The sequence below is a fragment of the Podarcis vaucheri genome (assembly GCF_965113315.1).
Source record: "Podarcis vaucheri genome assembly, chromosome: 14".
In the NCBI taxonomy this organism is placed as follows: Eukaryota; Metazoa; Chordata; class Lepidosauria; order Squamata; family Lacertidae; genus Podarcis; species Podarcis vaucheri.
Window position 1 is genome coordinate 37,190,722 of NC_138752.1, and position 17,417 is coordinate 37,208,138.

General features: G+C 41.6%; 1 protein-coding gene across 2 annotated transcripts in view; it reads left to right on the forward strand.

The window, feature by feature from the left end:
- Window positions 1-14: 14 nt before the first annotated feature.
- Window positions 15-17,417, forward strand: part of CAPN15 (calpain 15) — a 90,246-nt gene continuing 72,843 nt past the window's right edge. For both annotated transcript variants that reach the window (XM_082199060.1, XM_082199062.1), the window contains exon 1: window positions 15-196. The gene's annotated coding sequence lies outside the window, so the exon portion shown is untranslated. The remainder of the gene's footprint in view (window positions 197-17,417) is intronic.

Genomic DNA, 17,417 nt, shown 5'->3' on the forward strand with positions numbered 1-17,417 from the left:
GCCGGGCGGGGTGGGAGGCGGGAGGGTGGGGGTCAAAGTTACTCGACCGCCCAAGGCGGGGTAGGTGGTAGTAGTGGCGGTGAGTAGTGCGGAGACGGGGCTGAGGAGAACGGGAGAGAAAGGAAACCGGTCAGCCTGCCGCCCAGCCAGCAAACAGTCGTTGAAGCCGCCGCCGCCGGGGCGTCCCTCAGCAACGGTCAGTCTGAGCGCGCGACCCTCGCGGGGAGGGGGGGGAGAGAACGCCAAAGAGCGCGCGAGAGAGAGTTGGGGGGGCAGAGAATGTGGGGGAAGGGAAGGCGCGCCCCCGGTGAGGGGGAGGCGCGCGTGCGCGTACTGGAGGGGGGGCGTGTGGTGGTGGGCTAGGTGAGTCGCCCCTTCCCTATTTTTTTTTTTTAATGAGGCGAGAGATAGTCAAACACACACGAATAAAAATGAAAGCTTCCTCATTCCTTCTCCATAATAATCTCCCTAAGAGGGATATCCGCTTTCCCCCCTCAGCCCCACTTCTGTTCTTGGTTCATTCATTTATTTTGTTGTAAGCTGTATCTGTTGGGTTTTGTTCATTTTTATTATTACATTGCCATCCCCGCCTTTTTGTCAAGGAGCTGAAGGTGGCCTGCATGGTTCTAACCCACCCACCCCCTCAATTTTATCTTCACAACACCCCTGTGAGGTAGCCTAAGGCAGAGAGGTACTGACTGGCTCAAGGTCAGGCAGCGAGCTTCATGACAGAGTTGGGGGGTGGGGGCGGCGGCATTTGAACCTTGTTCTCCCATGTCATAGTCTATATAATGCTATTAACTGCTTCGTCGCACTGGCTGAACAGTATTTGTGGACCACCCCATCATGTAACATGTTTTGTCATAATTGGCATGCAGTAATTATAAAAAAACAAATGTCAGGCATGCACTGTGAAATGAAAAGCAACATGGGTAACAGCAAAGATAAAGCCTGTCACACCCCCAAAATTAAAACACCAGTTTAGAAGCCGAAGGTGCTCAAACGAGCCCTAATGTTGTGGAACACTATATGAATTTCAAATACAAAACAAAAATAATGGAACTAATGTTCTGGGTCTGTTTAGTCCCTGGATTGGAGACTGCCTGGGAAGCCACATGTATGCCGCCTTGGGTTTCATGATAGAAGAAAGACAGGATATAAATGGAAGAAAATGAATAAATAGCTCACAGCAGAGGGCACACCACCACCACTGAGGTTGAGACTGAATGTGAGCACACACCCCTTTTGGCCCAGAGGCTGCTGCTGCTTCTCTGTTTGCTTTGCTTGTTTTAATATTTATATCCTGCCTCTTAAAACTAATCATCATCAACATCATCATCAAATTTGAGGTGGAGAAAGGCTCACAAGATTTTTTCTTTTGCTTTTAAAATGCAATGCTAACAATAAAAAGCAGACAAATAGTTAAAACTTCATCATGAAAACCACAAGAACAAGTGCATACACAAACATTGTTGTAAAAACTATTTCAGAATTCACAGATGAAAAACATAACTTTGGAAGTTACGTATTAAAAAACCGTCTGATCAAATTAAAACTTATTAAGAGGGTTGGGTCAGAAGAATTTCTCTTGGGAGGTTGTTTCATAGTTAGGGACCACTTTGGAGATGACGGTTTTGTCCAGGAGTCAAGGGCCTCTCAACAGACTCCCTTAACTGGTTGAGGGTGCCTGAGGAAGCATTTTTGGGTTTGATCTGAGAGACTGTCCCAGAGCCTTGGAGAGCAAGCATTAACTTATCGAGGGACCGGTCCCCTTCCTAGTCCCATTCTGATGTGCACCTAGTTCTCAGTTCTTCTCTGCTACAATGCAGTGTGCATCATATCTCCCACTGCTTCCAACCTTTCGGGGTATTCCTCATGAAGTGAGGGATGTGCTTCCCCAGGTCTTCTGTATGTTGCTTGTGGAGTGCCTGGGAAGTTTTGAGATGGTGTGAGACATTCTCGCCCTCCTGCCCACCTTTCTAGACAACCATGGGGGTGCAATGCTGAGGGGACTCCTAACTAGCGATGCGCTTTGGCGCATGCCTGACCTCAGCTACTCAATGTTATTAGTGATATACAGTTGCACTTTGTATCTAGTTTTTAAGAAATGTTATTGAATGTTCTTGCATTATTGTTAATCTTCAAGTAAACAATTTAGAGACTTTTATATTAAGCAGTGGAATTTTATATAAATAAAAATCCTGTTTGAACTAGTCATATCTTGGAGAGATTCTCCCCTCTTTGCTGCCCTCTTTAACTCAAACAGTTTGAAGCATAGAAGGTGGTTTCTTTAAAAATGCTGTGTGGCGTCACAATAATGAAAATGAGTTTTACTTTCTCCTCCCTACCCCCATTGAGCTTATCCATGTTGGAGTTCCTGTACTGTTATAGGGGCACAAAACATGAGATCGATGGCAAAAAGTCAGAGGGGGACGTGGTTCCTGTAGAATTTCTTATGCATTATATATGTGAGTAATGCTGAGTAGAGTGTGGTTTTCTAGGAAAATATGAATGTATGTCAATCTTTAAATTTTTAAAAAAGAACTTGCCCTAGAACATTGGGAAATCAACATGTTTTAATCACCCAAATAAGCCTTGGAATAAAAAGCACTTGGAAGCAGTAAGATGCAGACATATCTAAATATGCACTTGGTTGTCTAGGATGTCTGTGAATGTCTTTGTGTAAAGTGTTCTCAGTGATTTGGTTTTTTTATGCCTATCCTTTTGAAGACTCTTGGAGTTGATGACTGTATATATTTGTTTTCAAAACATCTTATAAATTAGAAGGCAGGCACTTTTGAGGGTTGCACTGAATCCTTGCTCTACTCTTTAATGAATTTTATTAATTGTACCACAACAGTGTTAATCATAGTTTCTTCTGAAGAACTGTGCATTTCTCAAACAGGAGAAATCCTGCTTTGAGGCAAGGAAGTGTTGCTGGCGCCAATAAGACAGGGAAACAGATGCACTGGATTGAAGTAGTGTTTTGGTCTTAGGTCAAACATTGACTCAGTGGCAGAGGCAGAAGTCCAATATAAGATTCTTGGTCCCCTGTCCTTGGACAATGTCTCTGGTTGAATGAATGAAGTTTAGGTTTCCGGTTTGGAATCCGCAGTTGGTGGAAATGCCTTGTTATCCCTGCCCTGTTGTCTTTTATGCCTGAATTTTAGTGGATGGGTGATATGCTGATTTCTAATGTCAGTTTTAGTATTCTCACATGCTACCTCAGGACAACAATCAGCATTAGAACTCAGATATATAATCTAATCAGCAAATTGCACCTTGAGCCTAGGTTACGGTCACCACAATGGCATGCCTAGGCGCTGTTTGTTCCCTTAGTGGGGTTTGTTGTTGTTGTTATTATTTTCATTTCTATACCACTTTGTATTTTAAAGAACGAATCTCAAAGTGGTTAAAACATCTAACAAAACAATCTAGAATAAAAAAAAACCAAGCTTCAAGGAAAATCTTTCAGATCGTTCTCTAAGTGACATTTTGCTTTCCCCAGTCGCCAACCTGGTGGCCAGAGATCTCCACGTAGTCACAATTGGACCAGCGCCAGTCGCAAAACACACCTGGCTATTTTCTAACACTGACAACAATCTGTATTTAAACAAATTCTGGTTTACCTTGGTTGTTCCTACAGCTAGTATTGCAGAATATTGTTCAGATATGTGGTAATGGTGCATTATGAGAAGTTTGTTGGGTAGGCTTTTTGCAGGGGGGTTCAAGGTTGTGATCAGTGTAAACCTTCAATATATTTCACTGAATATTAATGCACCCCTACATACAAAGCTGCTTTAGTGTGCTGTGTAAACAAAGGCACTGTGTTTGTTCAGTTGCGTGTTTTTTCAAAATGCATTTTTTTGGCTTTCCAGTAATGAAAAGGAACAGTGAATGTCTGTGTCATGAAGAAAATATGCAGGTAGCCATAAATGGCGCGTGGTGGGTAGTGGGGTGGAAATCCAAAAGCACCAGTGATTACATAGTTCAAGATGAGTTCTGGTGAACTTGAGCCAAAGTTACATAGTGGACAGCATTCAACTGCTGAGCGGGAACTCTTGAGATCACATCACTGCTCTTTGACGATGCCCAACTGTGTCTCCTTAAGCATAATCACTGTTTCTGAGCTTTACTTACTTCACAGAATTGTTGTTAGGGCAAAAAGGGATAAATATATGTGACTTGCCCTGAGCTCTTACGAGGAAGTGCAGGATACAAATGTGATGAATGGATGTACCTATACCATGAAACCTAGCGTTTAGTCTGACGTGTCTGTTCTCTTCTAAATAAAAACAAACATTACAAGAGCCCTGCAGCAGTGAGGCGGTGCCTATGTGTTGTTGTGGCGCCATCCTGATTTGTGGTGGTGCTCACATAGTGTCAGCATAGTTATGGGTGTAGTGAATGCTGCATCTTGGGCATTGTAGTGGAGTACCGTGCTTCCTCTTTGTCCTCCATTTCTCTTGCTTTGGAAATTTAAAACCTTGCCCTTCACCATTTATTGATTGTGTGTCTGGTTGTAGCATATACAGTATTGTATAACGGGTTTTGCTTTGTGAGAATTTTGTTTTGTTTTGTTTCTTAAAAATGACTTGAAATCTTTGATTCTTAGTTCCTTTTCTGATACTTCTACTCATAGTACACCTGGATATTTTCCTATAGAATTGTAGAGTTGGAAGAGAGCATGAAGGTCTTCAACTCTTTTTGTCTTGTTGTTTTGTCTTTGGACAAAGTCTACCCTGTTTCTCTCCAATTCTGGGCTAGTGGTTTAATCGCCAGCATAGCCTGATTTCTTGTTGAATTATATAGGAAGAATGTTTTCAATGTGATTCATTAATTCTTTATTATTATTCTCCCACTCCCTGGTATTTTCTTTTAAATAGGGAGTACAGAAGACGTAACCCTGAACTGGCAAAAAAACATTTCATAGACCCATGAAACATATCTAGTGCCTAAGCTGTGTTTAAGCTTTAAGTGTCATTTGTACTAAGCTTAGTTAACTATGCAGCCTAATTTCAGAATAAGCCCCATTAACACGGTGGAGCTTTGATCCTAAGCTTGCTTATTTGGAAGTAAATTGAAATACTGACTTGTTACAAAAAGGGAAGCAAGCTGGGCTTGAAGTGGTCAGGGACCTTTTAGAGATGGAAAGAGCTCCAGCTTCTCCATTCGGTTTCCTTTTTAGATTGCTTACATTGAACAACAAGCAACTGTGCCATTTGGGTAGATTCAGAGCCTGGACAATGGACTTCAAATGGCATTCCACATCTGAGCTTACATTAGTTCCTTATATAAATGTGATTTGTACTTTGGATGCACTGAACATTTTGTTTTCTTTTTTAGTTCTCTCCCAATTTATCAGATTCTTACATAATGCAAGAAAAGACTCACATGTTGGGCAAAAAGATCCCTCCATTGCAGGGGGTTGTACTAGATGACCCTTGTGGTCCCTTCCAACTCTACAATTCTGTGTATGGAAATGCCATAATGTGCTTGAGCTCTTGTTGTGGCACTGAAAGGAAGAAATTGTTGGTGTCTCCTCCCTCTTCCCCTTTCATACCTTATTGCTATCCTTCAAAGAGCTCTAGGTGGCATATTTGATTATTTCATATCCTAACGTACTTCATAGAGTTGTGAGGATGAAAGAGGAGGTGATTGTCTCAAGTTCACTCAGTGGACTTTATGGCTGAGTAGTGATTTGAACGTAGGTTTCTCCATTTCCGGTTCAGGTTTTTAACCACTTTGTCACTCTTGCTGTTGCTGACAGGTGTGTAGGTAAAGTAGGTCAGAACTCCGTGATGCCTAAGATCCAGATTCATTGAGAGTCTCTTCATTTCAGTTATCCGCTGACATCACTGCGGTCATCAAAGGGAAGGGTAGTAGTAGCCAGGCCCCTCTCCATTATAGCTGGATCCAGGCCTGTGGATAACCCTGTTCTCCAAGAAACCTTTTGCTTTTCATTTTATTTGGAATTTCAAGTGCTGCTACCTGTCTGGAAGCCAGTTTTCCTTTGGATTGTGGTTGGTTGACGTCTGTCTGTCTCATGAGACAATGGAAGAGTGTGCCTTTGGGGGTGAAGCCAAACTGTTGGAGAGTTATACTACCTGCTGTGGCTGTAAATACCAATATGGAAGAGTTATGTTTTGTTGCAGCTCTGGGGCAGATGAAGGTTGTGCTGCTGCAGGTGCACCATGGCGTTATTGACCGGGGTATTCTTCCTTCTGGCCAAACTGGTGCAAAATGTATTGTTTTCATTTCCTTTGGACCACATCAGTGATGCCAAGGAGGGGTGAGTCTTGTCCTGTGTGCGGCCCAAGACCTCCATACACACCGCCCAGGCTTGCACCCTGGATAGGTCACTTTGGTGCTGTTAATGCAGCAAAAACGATGCAGGAGGCAGCAGTTAAAAATTATAAGCTAAAACTGATTGCCATAAAGTACCAGTGCTAAGGGTTGCTTTCATCAAAGGGAGAGATTGTCTCGCCTCATTGAAGTGTGGAATACAAATAAATAGTAAAACCTCTGTGAATTGGCCCTACCTGCTTGTAGTTAGTTAGCAAGGCTGGGGTTCCTGGTTGCCCTTAAACAGTCCTTTTCATTGAGATCCCAATAAGCTTTTCCTGTTGTCCTGACCTGTGACTTGCTGTTTTCAGGCTAGCTTTATATCTAATATATCTTGGTATGCTAGCCTCATAGTGGGGCTGGTTCCTGGGTAGTTAATCCCTCCTAAGAAGAATATTTGTTTTTACCTGCATTCACTATCATTTGCTTGATGGTTAGGCTACGGTTAAAGAGACAAAAGGAGAGAGGATATAGACTTGCTTTCTCCAGTCTCCCATTCATTGAAGCTTCAATGAAGGGAAATACCAAGTGCTGAAGTGCTCTTTCCTGACACAGGAAAAGAATGGAAAGGAGTAGCTGTGCATTATTATTGCTTCTCTTATTGCTATTGTTCTGTTAGACACACAGAGGCTTTTCTTCCGAAATCAGTGTGAGACTGAAGAGGCTTGTGGGGAACAGAGTAGGATCCAGATTGCAATTGGCCTAAAGAAAGGATTTCTAGATTGCAGTCCCCGCCTTTGAGTTTTGCATTGCATAAGTCTGCTGCTATTTTAGTGAAAGCCAAACTTTGACAGCAAAGATAATGCATTTATATTGATGTAATTAGAAGGGCAGGCAAGTTGATGTCTGGCTCAGGGGCAGTGTATGCTTTCTGCTTTAAATCTAGCTAACATAACTTCGGTGATTGGGAAGCTGTTCTGATTTGGCAGAAGGGAGATTGTGGCTTTCCCAGTTAACTGGTTCTTAGTGCTAGTATTTAAGCCTGGGAGGCTTTTCCATTATCTGGGAAGCTGCTGAAGGGTATGTGTGTGTAAGATGTTCGTAGTCGATGGTTTTTTGAAAACAGAAACCTGAAAAATTCTACCATCAGATCACATTGCCCTTTTTTGTATCCAAGTGGCTATGAAGCCATTTCAAGGAAATAGTTTTGTTTGTTCTTTTTGCAGCTGTTTAGCCCAGTTCTAGATGTTTGCCTGCATGGAACTACTTTGTACAAAAATGGACCAGTGATCCTTCTAGTCCAGCTCTACTTACAAAGCAGCAAAGCTCTTTTCTTTAACTGGAGATGTGAGAAATTGAGCCTGTAGCCTTCTGCATCTGAGGCCATAGCTTAGAGTTATTCAGAAATAGCTGCTGACAATAAAACCATGTTTCTTTCATTCACATTTGGTTTAAAGTAAATTTGTATTTAAACAAAGCACTATTGTGGTCCCAGGAATATTCTGAAGACACCTGATGTTACCCATCTTTGAAACAACATCTGCCAGGACCTGAATGAATGTGCCAGGCGGTTGTCTTATCTAGGTAATGGACTGGATGAGAGCCAAAAAACTGAAGCTCAGTCCAGATAAGACTAAGACACTGTTAGTGAGTGGTTCCCTAGATCAGGTGGATGAGAGGTTGCCTGCTCTTGATTGGGTTACACTACCTCTGAAGGAGCGGATACGTAGCTTGGGCGTACTCCTTGAAGCTCAGGTGGCCTCAGCAGCATGGTGTTCCTTTCATCAACTTCAGCTGGTGGCACAGCTGTGCCCCTTTCTGGACAGGGTTAGTCTAACTTTCGTTATCTATGTTCTGGTAACCTTTTGGTTATATTACTGTAACACATTATATGTAGGACGACTGCTGAAGATAGTTCGGAATCTCCAGCTAGTGCAGAATTCGGTGGCCAGGTTGCTCCCTGGGGAAGGACAGTTTGAGCATATTACATCAATCCTGGCCCGACTGCAGTGGCTGCCAATTAGTTTCAGGGCCTAATTCAAAATGCTGGTTTTGACCTATGAAGCCTTAAATAGCTCAGAACCGCAGTACCTCAAGGACCAACTCTCCTGATAGGAACCGACTTGGACATTGTGAACATCATTTGAGGCCCTTCTTCAAGTGCCGCCTCCATGTGAGGTCTGCAGGGTGACAGCACAATAATGGGCCTTTTCTGCAGTGACCCCCCATTTATGGAATTCTCTCCTCAGGGAGGTTTGTCTGGCACTGTCATTATATATTTTTAGGCACCAGACAAAAACATTCCTCTTCAGCCATGCCTTTGGTAGATTAATATTCTACAGCATTTTAAATGTGTGTGCTTTTTTTGCTGTTTTGTTTCTTCTGTTTTGACTATTTATTTCTGGTTTTCTCTTGTGTCTTTTTTCTTGTGAACTGCCCTAAGATCTTTTGATGGACTGTGTATAAATCTAATAAAAATAAACAAATACCTGTGTTTGGTAGTCTATTATTTGGGAAAGGGGTGCAAATGTAATAAATTACCCAGGACCCCTAACTTCATTATTGTTTTAATCAGTTTATTATATCTTTTGTTTGAATATCCATTTTAGTGAATATTTTGTTTGTTTGTTTGAATATCTGTATGTTGATTTCTCTCTCTCTCTCTGACACACACGGGGGGGGGGGTTACAGCAATAAAACCATAGAATAATTAAGTTAAAAAAACATGAGCTTTCTAGTCACAAACCAGACAGGCTTGCTTAGTTTCACCAAGTAGCTGTATCATTCGCCTTCAGACTGTTTCATGGATTCCTTCCAATGGACATCCAGGCATTTTCAGGGGTTTGTGTTCTTCTTTCTGCATTTTCATTTGTTTTTTTTACAGGATCTTTCAAATTATTAGTCTAATAAGCTTTACAATAACCCTGTGACATTGTACAGTATTGGAGAAGGAGAACTGAAGCTTAAGAGATTGTGGCTTACCTGGGACTACTGCCTGGGGCTGATCTGATATCTGAAATGTGAATTTATAATCTAATAATTGAGACACTTATACACCATACTAGTTTTCAGACAACACATTTCCTGAAGGCTCACCTTGTCCAGAGAGCAGCATTCCAGCTAAAGCCTCAGACTTATTGTAGTCTCCCATCTAATTACCAGGCTAGCCTAGGCCTTATCTTTCCAAAAGATAACAGGCTTCTCCACCCTATTCTCTTGCTGCTGAAAAATCTGTCCGCCCCCATTAAATAAGGTTTACAAGGAAGGTAAATCTTTATAAATACTCTGCCAAGTGACACATTAACTAGCTGATCTGTAAGTACAGCACTTTTAAGATATCAGTCCCTATGTAAGTGTGCTAAGTATTATTCATTTGAAAGAAGACAAGAGAGGGCATGGGGAAGGGAGAGTGACTTGTTCCCTTGCACTCTTCTATTTCTCTGGACAATAGTGGAACAAACATTGATAGGAATCTGGCTTTTGAGTTCTTGTCCATTTGTGTCTTTTGCAACTTGCAAATACAGGTTGAAAAAACACTTTACTACTTAGCAGATAGCAAGTACAGACCTTGTAGCTAGATGCAGCTTGCTGAGTCAAGAGAGGGAAGTTTGCTGTTTGCAGTGGAGATGGGGGTAGCAGTCTTTCCATAAAGGAAATACTTGTCTCTGGGAAGCAGAGGCTAGCTAATTCTACTATTTTGGAGGGGTGTGGCTTCGTTACAGCTGCATGTGACTGGACTTTAAAATGCTTACTGCTTTCCTCTGGGAAGCACTTTTAAACAGATTAGAAATACAGAATGAAGTTCTGTATCATAACAGGAGTACACACCAGAAGAACAAGGTAGCATTGGCTACCTTGTACACAGAGTGTTTGGGAAATTAAAATTAAACTCTTGTATCTAGTCTAAATTGTCACTCCCCTTCTTATTTATTGATTTGTAACTCAGTGCATCAGAAACTGAGGACTAACTGTGACATGATTGCTTAATCTCAGGGTCATGGGTTCGAGCCCCACGTTGGGCAGAAGATTCCTGCATTGCAAGGAATTTGACTAAATGACCCTCAGGGTCCCTTCTGACTCTACAGTTCTATTATTCTTCGAAAAGCCACAAATGTGGTTTTCTTCTAAAATGGATTTACACATTCACTACTCACTTGATATCAAGCCTTCAATTACTAGGAATTGCTAGTAGTTCTGCTCTTTTTCAATCTTTGAGAAGACATTTCTGAAAAGTGAACAATGTGGCGGTGACAAGGAAAACCCACACCTGCTATATATTGTCCTCCCGAACTCTTGGGAAGGGACAGAAGGCATGCTCCAGATGAAATGAAGCATTCTGCCATAGTGGTGGTTCTAAGAACCAGCAGCCCTGTGGCTCATTGATGAAGGAGCCAGCTGTTCTTCCTGCTGGCCTTGGCACTTTCTCTCACAAATGCACCCACACATCGTTGTCATTCTTTAGGAAGCTGCCAGGAATGTGGGTTTTCTTGGGGGGGGACCCTGTGCAAGTTTGGGTAATTTGCATCCAAAAAAAATAAATTTACATTGAACATTTTTGTGACACCCTGTAGAATGGTCTAGTTTAGCAGAGTCATAGAATAGTAGAGTTGGAAGGGACCCCTGAGGGCCATCTAGTTCAACCCCCTGCAATACAGGTGTCTCAACTAGATACTGCATACATTAGGTGAAAGTTTACATGAGAGTGCACACATTCATGAAAACATACAAACATCCAAGTTGCTTGGAAATATTTGTTTTATTTAGTAAACAAAACTAAACATTTTGAAATGGTCAAACTTTCCATTTTGTAGTTGGCATCCATTCATTGTTACTAATGTACTTTTCAAAAAAAAAAAAATCCTCTGAAAAACATCAGCAGTTGCTTGTGGGGAAACATATGTTTGGCGATGTGGATGATTGTTCGGAGTTGTGTTAGCTTGAGGCTACTTTGAGACCATGATCCTTGTAAAATGGCTGTACCTACTAAGAACTTCTGGGCAAGGGTTGGTCGCAATTTTTAAAAAAATGAATCTGAATAATGAATTTGGGATGAGAGGAAGGCCTGTTTTGTATCACTTTGAATATCTAGTACTTTTCTTCTCTTTATAATAATATCAAGATCAGGATTTAGACATAACTGTGTTTTGCATGAACCTTTCTGAGTCTCATGGCATATAATCTGAAGTTTGCCATTAATTGCATTGGTTACACAACTCTGCACCCATATTTTATATACAGTGGTACCTCGGGTTACATACGCTTCAGGTTACATACGCTTCAGGTTACAGACTCCACTAACCCAGAAATAGTGCCTCGGGTTAAGAACTTTGCTTCAGGATGAGAACAGAAATTGTGCTCCGGCAGCGTGGCGGCAGCGGGAGGCCCCATTAGCTGAAGTGGTGCTTCAGGTTAAGAATGGACCTCCGGAACGAATTAAGTACTTAACCCGAGGTACCACTGTACATGATGACTTTTGAAAAAGAGATCCAAGAAGACAAAAAGTTCATATTTAGGGTATCTCAAGCAGCAGATCTCTAATTTGGTTGTGGTTGTTGGTATACCTAGAGTGAGACATGCAAAAAAGATAAGAGGATGCTTTTTATTGAACCATTTTAAAATGATGGCATAATAAAACAAGCTTGGGTTAATTGAAAATATGTAGATGATGTAGTGGGAGGAACCGCATAGTAGATACAGAAATTTGGATAAGGCTGATGACTAAAGGCAAGCCTGCTGTAAGCAGCATTAGCCAAAACTTTTCAAAGTGGCTGGGGAAACCCAGCCAGATGGGTAGGGTATAAGTAATAAATTATTATTATTATAAAATATAACTTGGATGTCCTTTACTACTTTTTAGTTAAGACCAGACTTCAATCCATAGTTCACAGCATATATTGATACAGTGGAGTTAAGGCTCAAATTTGCCCCAAAGAATATCAAAGTCAGCCAGAATTCAAAGCCCATTTGTATGAGACGTCTCATGGAACAGTCCAAAGAATGGGTGGTTTTGTGGAATTATTTCTCACTTTCTCCGATATCTACCTCCTGTATATGTGTGCTGTGTTCTGCTTGCCTTCCACCACAATTTGCTGTTAGGTGACCTTAGCTGTGCTGTCTGTGCACCAGAGTGTTGCTATGGGAGCATATAAGACCTTGGGTCAACCAGCTCAGGCAAGCATCATTGAGTTGGATAAGTTTTAAGTGGCTGGCCATAAAAGGGAGGAATCTGAGGTTCCATTTGCTGCTTTACCTGCCAGCATGTGGGAGGAATACTTAGGGGCAGTCTGATACAAAGAAGAGTAGCAGAGGGACTAATTGGATATAGACTGATGTGGCTTATGCCACTCAGAGTCAAATTTGGTTCTTCCATAGCATAGTGGGTTGACCCCTTTGCCCCACCCCACCCCTAACAAACCCCAGTGGCTTGAGCTGTAGAGACCTCATTCACTTTGATCTTGTACTGTTCTGGACAATTTGGATTTTCTTCTTCCTTTGCTTCCCAGAGTAGCAAGTGTTGTTTTGCTAGGATGAGCTTTGTCTTCCACTGATGTGAGTTTTCATGCCACCAGTCATTAGTTGGAATCTAGGGCTCTTTGTCCTTCATCTTGCAACCATCCACCTGTATTCTGCTCATCTTGGCTATCACAGAAGCAAGCAGAGTCTTCCAGAGCTTTCTGAATCTGATTCACAAGTGAACCAGGAACTAATCGAGTATGCTGGGCACTAACTGGTTTTATTTGTTTGATGTCTGTGGGGAAGTGGTTTTCTGTAGGAACTTGCCATCTAGTCTTGGATGAAGATGTGTGAAAATCTGGTATAGAAAGGGAGAAGTTGGTTGCTGGGCCCATGGTTGCAAAGCCTGTGCTACTGCTAAATGAATTCCCATGGAACTGACTAGTTCCCCTCCTGGTGATGTTCTTCCCTCTCACAGGTGTTCACTTTCTCTTCTGCTCACACCTAGCACTGCTACTAATTGATGGTGGTAACAGTTTGCTCACTAACCAGTCTCTGTTGTTGTTATCACTGATTGGGCTTCCACATACTATCAATCCTGTTTTCCTGTTGTGACTTGTTGGAAAGTAACTTGCTTTGCCAAGAAGAACTTGTGGCTCCCTATCTATGACCCTTATGAGTTGTAATGACCTTCCTAGAGCCCTTATATCCTGCTTTGAATATGACCCTTACCCTGGAAGGAGGTGTGGTTTCAGTTGCACTTGGTTGTTTTGGGAGATGTATTTGGGATTTTGTTTGCCCTATTATCTTTATTTTTGTAATACACTGTTTGAGTTTTAATGAAGTAACACTCTATTTTGCATTCAGCCCATAGTACTTAGGATTTCTCGCTGTCTGTGTGAGAGACAAATTGCCAATATGAAAAGCCTTCTCTTGCTTTTGTGAGAGATGGTGTGCTTGTGGTAGGTGGAGCTTTTTGTTCCATTTTGTATGCATATGGTAGTTCTTAATTAAATTGTCACCTTCCTCTGTCTAAAGTTAACCTTACCTCTGTGCCAGCTTGAGACCAGCCCTCTCAGAGATATCAACCGTCTGAAATCTAAGACAGCACGGAGGAAATTATAACATAGTGAATGATTTGAGTTGGGAGTTGACAGCAATATTGAAACACTGGGATCAGAAACAAGGTTTCTTTATTATATTAACTACCTCATAAAGTGTATTGTAAAACAAGTTGTTGTTGGCAGCATCCATCTGTCTTGAACAGAGTATAGCTTTGTACACAACATATGGATATAAACAGAGCTGTGAACCAGTGTGGTCCAGTAAGTAGTCCTGAAAGAAGTGGGTTCAATTCCTGATCAGTTATTCTCAGTCTCACTACTATTTATGTAAAATTGGGATATTCATTACCTACTTCATACATATGTTGAGACAAAAGTAAAGGATTTGTGCTTTTTAAAGGATGTAGAGCAGTTTTACAATAATTATGATGGGCAGCAAGGCTCATATGAATCTTGGCATCTTCCTTGCAAATAGACAAGACAAACTACTGTCATATTTGTAGTTTTGAGTTTTCCAGAGACAATTTGATAACAAATTCTGAGGAAGAATAATGCCTGATCTTATGAGATCATCTGCTGTGTGAGGGTGTTAATGGAGACTGGGGATTTTGGCTCTGTGAGGCTGGGTGATCTTATGTGTGTATGTGTAGCCTAACCCTAGGAATGTGAAGGACTCCTTTGGGGGAAAATATATTTGCCTCCCATGTATTTCATTCATTTACATTTCCCCCAAAATATAGCTTGAGCAGGTTCTGAAAGCCAATTGGGCTCAATGAAATTCTAAAGAGTGAGTGTTCCATGGTTGTGGGATACGAAATACCTTTCTATGTGCCACGTCTGTCCTCAGAAGAGCAGCACATATGTGCAATAAATATCCACATGTGATATTTAAGTTGCAGGTGTGTGTGTGTGTGATTGTTGGAAATATAAAGAGATGATGACAAATTCCCATGTAGACATGCAGCAGGATAAAGTGGAAGGATGGGCTGTGCCACTTAAGACTGCAATTAAGGGAATGACTTGTCTGAATGTTTTCCTACATTACAAACACCCTGTGCGTAGAAAACAAGTAAAGTGTGCAAAGGGGTGGTTAGAATCTTTCTCCCTGCTGTGTTAGCTTCTTACTTGCAAAGATTTTTAACAAAACGAACACAGGCCAGCATTAAAGCAACTTTCAATCAGAATTGGTGCTGCCCATTCTGCTGCCTCGGTCTCGCCTCATTCTGCTGCATGTGTTGATGCAACCACTGCTGCTTTACATCTAGACTAGTATCTGTTCCTTGTTCACCCCCCCCCAAGAGAATTTGGTGTATTACTCTTCCATAAACTAGCTCGTGTTGCAAATGAGAAGCCTGTTTATTTCTTCTTAGACTGCCTGTTTGTATAGCTGGTGCCCCAAGCTATTTCCTCATACATAACTTCATAAACAGACTTTTTGGCAACACTGTGCTGCTTTAGAACAAGACACACCTTTTACTGCTATGTTGGCTTTCCTTATCTTCCTTAATAATGTATGGTCATGTTGCCCTCTAAACTTCAGCACTATGAATGCTGATCACAAGTGCACCTGAGATGAACCAGGAACACATACAGTATTGACTTAGAATTTTATTTTAATTTTTTTTTGCATTTCTGATTATAGATCATATTGGATCCTGGAAACTTGGGAAAAGTATAGCATTACTGAATTTAGCAATTTATATTTAATTTACTTTTACTCTTGTGGGTGAATTTAAGTGAAAAAGGGGAAAAACAACAGATTTGAATTTCTGCAAGTCTGCTTCATCTGTAACTCCTCAGCTATGAAATATTTCCCTCATTTTTGTACAATACTTTGTCCTAGGAAATAACGCCTTTCTGTCCCTGGCTTGGGGTTATGGTCCAAAGTATCACTTTTATGATTTATCACATTTTGGTCCATCCTTTCTTCAAGCAGCAGAAGTTTCCATTTTAACCTCACAAACAACTGCTTGAGGTAGGCTATCTTGAGAAACAGATGCCAGCCCAAAGCTACTTACAGTGGTGCCCCGCAAGACGAATGCCTCGCAAGACGAAAAACTCGCTAGACGAAAGGGTTTTCCGTTTTTGCGTTGCTTCGCTAGACGAATTTCCCTATGGGCTTGCTTCGCAAGACGAAAACGTATTGCGCTTTTTTAAAAAAGCCGCTTGAAGAGGCGCAGTTGCGACGGACCGTGCTTCGCAAGACGAAAAACATCGCAAGACGAAAAGACTCGCGGAACGAATTATTTTCGTCTTGCGAGGCACCACTGTAGTTTCATGGTCTAGTTGGAATTTAGACCCTGATCTGTCTCTCTAGACTAGTCTGTATTTGAGGCATAGTTCTCACTGAGATGGTAACCTTGTGTCTGGGCTGGATCACTTTGGACTGGACGGGGGGGGGGGGTTGTTGTCGCATGACTGACTGCTCCAGCATTCATAAATACTCCTGCAAATAGAAAGCCAGCGTGCCATGGGGAAGGATTCTGCCAAATCTTTCTCCATAGCATGCTAGTTTTTTTATGTACAGAGAATGTGCAGTCTGAAACGGTGTAGCCCAGAGACAGTGTTACTACCTCAGTGAAAAGTGGAAACTCTAACTTGCCTTCTTTAGAGAGAAGCTGTATTTGCTGCAAGTGAAGGTTTGCCTTTCATTCCTACTGCCTTTTTATTTTATTAAAAAAACAAGTTATATTACAGTCCAGAAAAAAACAATGTGCTAAAAAGTAATAAACAAAAGAAGTGAAAAAACTGGTTTCCTACTGCAGTATCTTGTGTAAAAAATAAATAAATGGTGTAGTAGTCATAGATATCCCTTAACATTACAAGGCCAAATCTGGAGTCAGATTCACTGATACTTGGCTTCACTGTTTGTTGGCTTGTTACTTGTGTTTTTGCCCTGGCTGCTCTTGGCAGTGTAGAGAGTTCCTGAATGCTGAATCAGGGGCAACCCAAAGCAGCAGATATTGTAGGGAGACTGTGCCTGGCTCTTAGTCATGTTTATCTCTTGGCTGCGAATGTGCAATAGCAACAATGCTGCTCTGAAGAGACTGGCACAGCCTCAGATGGGGAGGTCTGTAGCTTACCCAATCAGCACCCAGTTGTAGCAGATGAGAGCTGTGCTGTTATTGCAGGAGAAGTGCACCAAGACCGAACTGCATCAAGGAACCGAGTCGGCTTGCCTGTCTTCAGGGTTATCGGTTTGACAACAAATGGTTTGACAAAAAAACAAAGTGGAGTAGCTTCCATAACTTTTCTCAGTCCAGATATTGTATAAAACTATACATTCAACCATACCTCACATAAACACTGGCTTGCTAGCCTATTTCAAACATGGTTTGTGGTTCAGAGTTGCTGGCTTGATCACAGATCATTGCTGCATTTGAATGCAAGGTTTAATCGTGGTTCAGTGGAAGTGGAAGCCACCTGGGCATTAGGTGTCATGTAATTTAATTTATGGTTTTGATGAACTCATGAACCTATGTGAGTTATATGGTCAAAGTAGGGCTCTGATGGTGCCATCCTGTATATGTCTGTTCATTTTGGTGGGACCAACACCTTTGCAGGTATGTATAGGGTTACAGCCCGAGATGGATCTTAAAGACTGCAATAGCATAG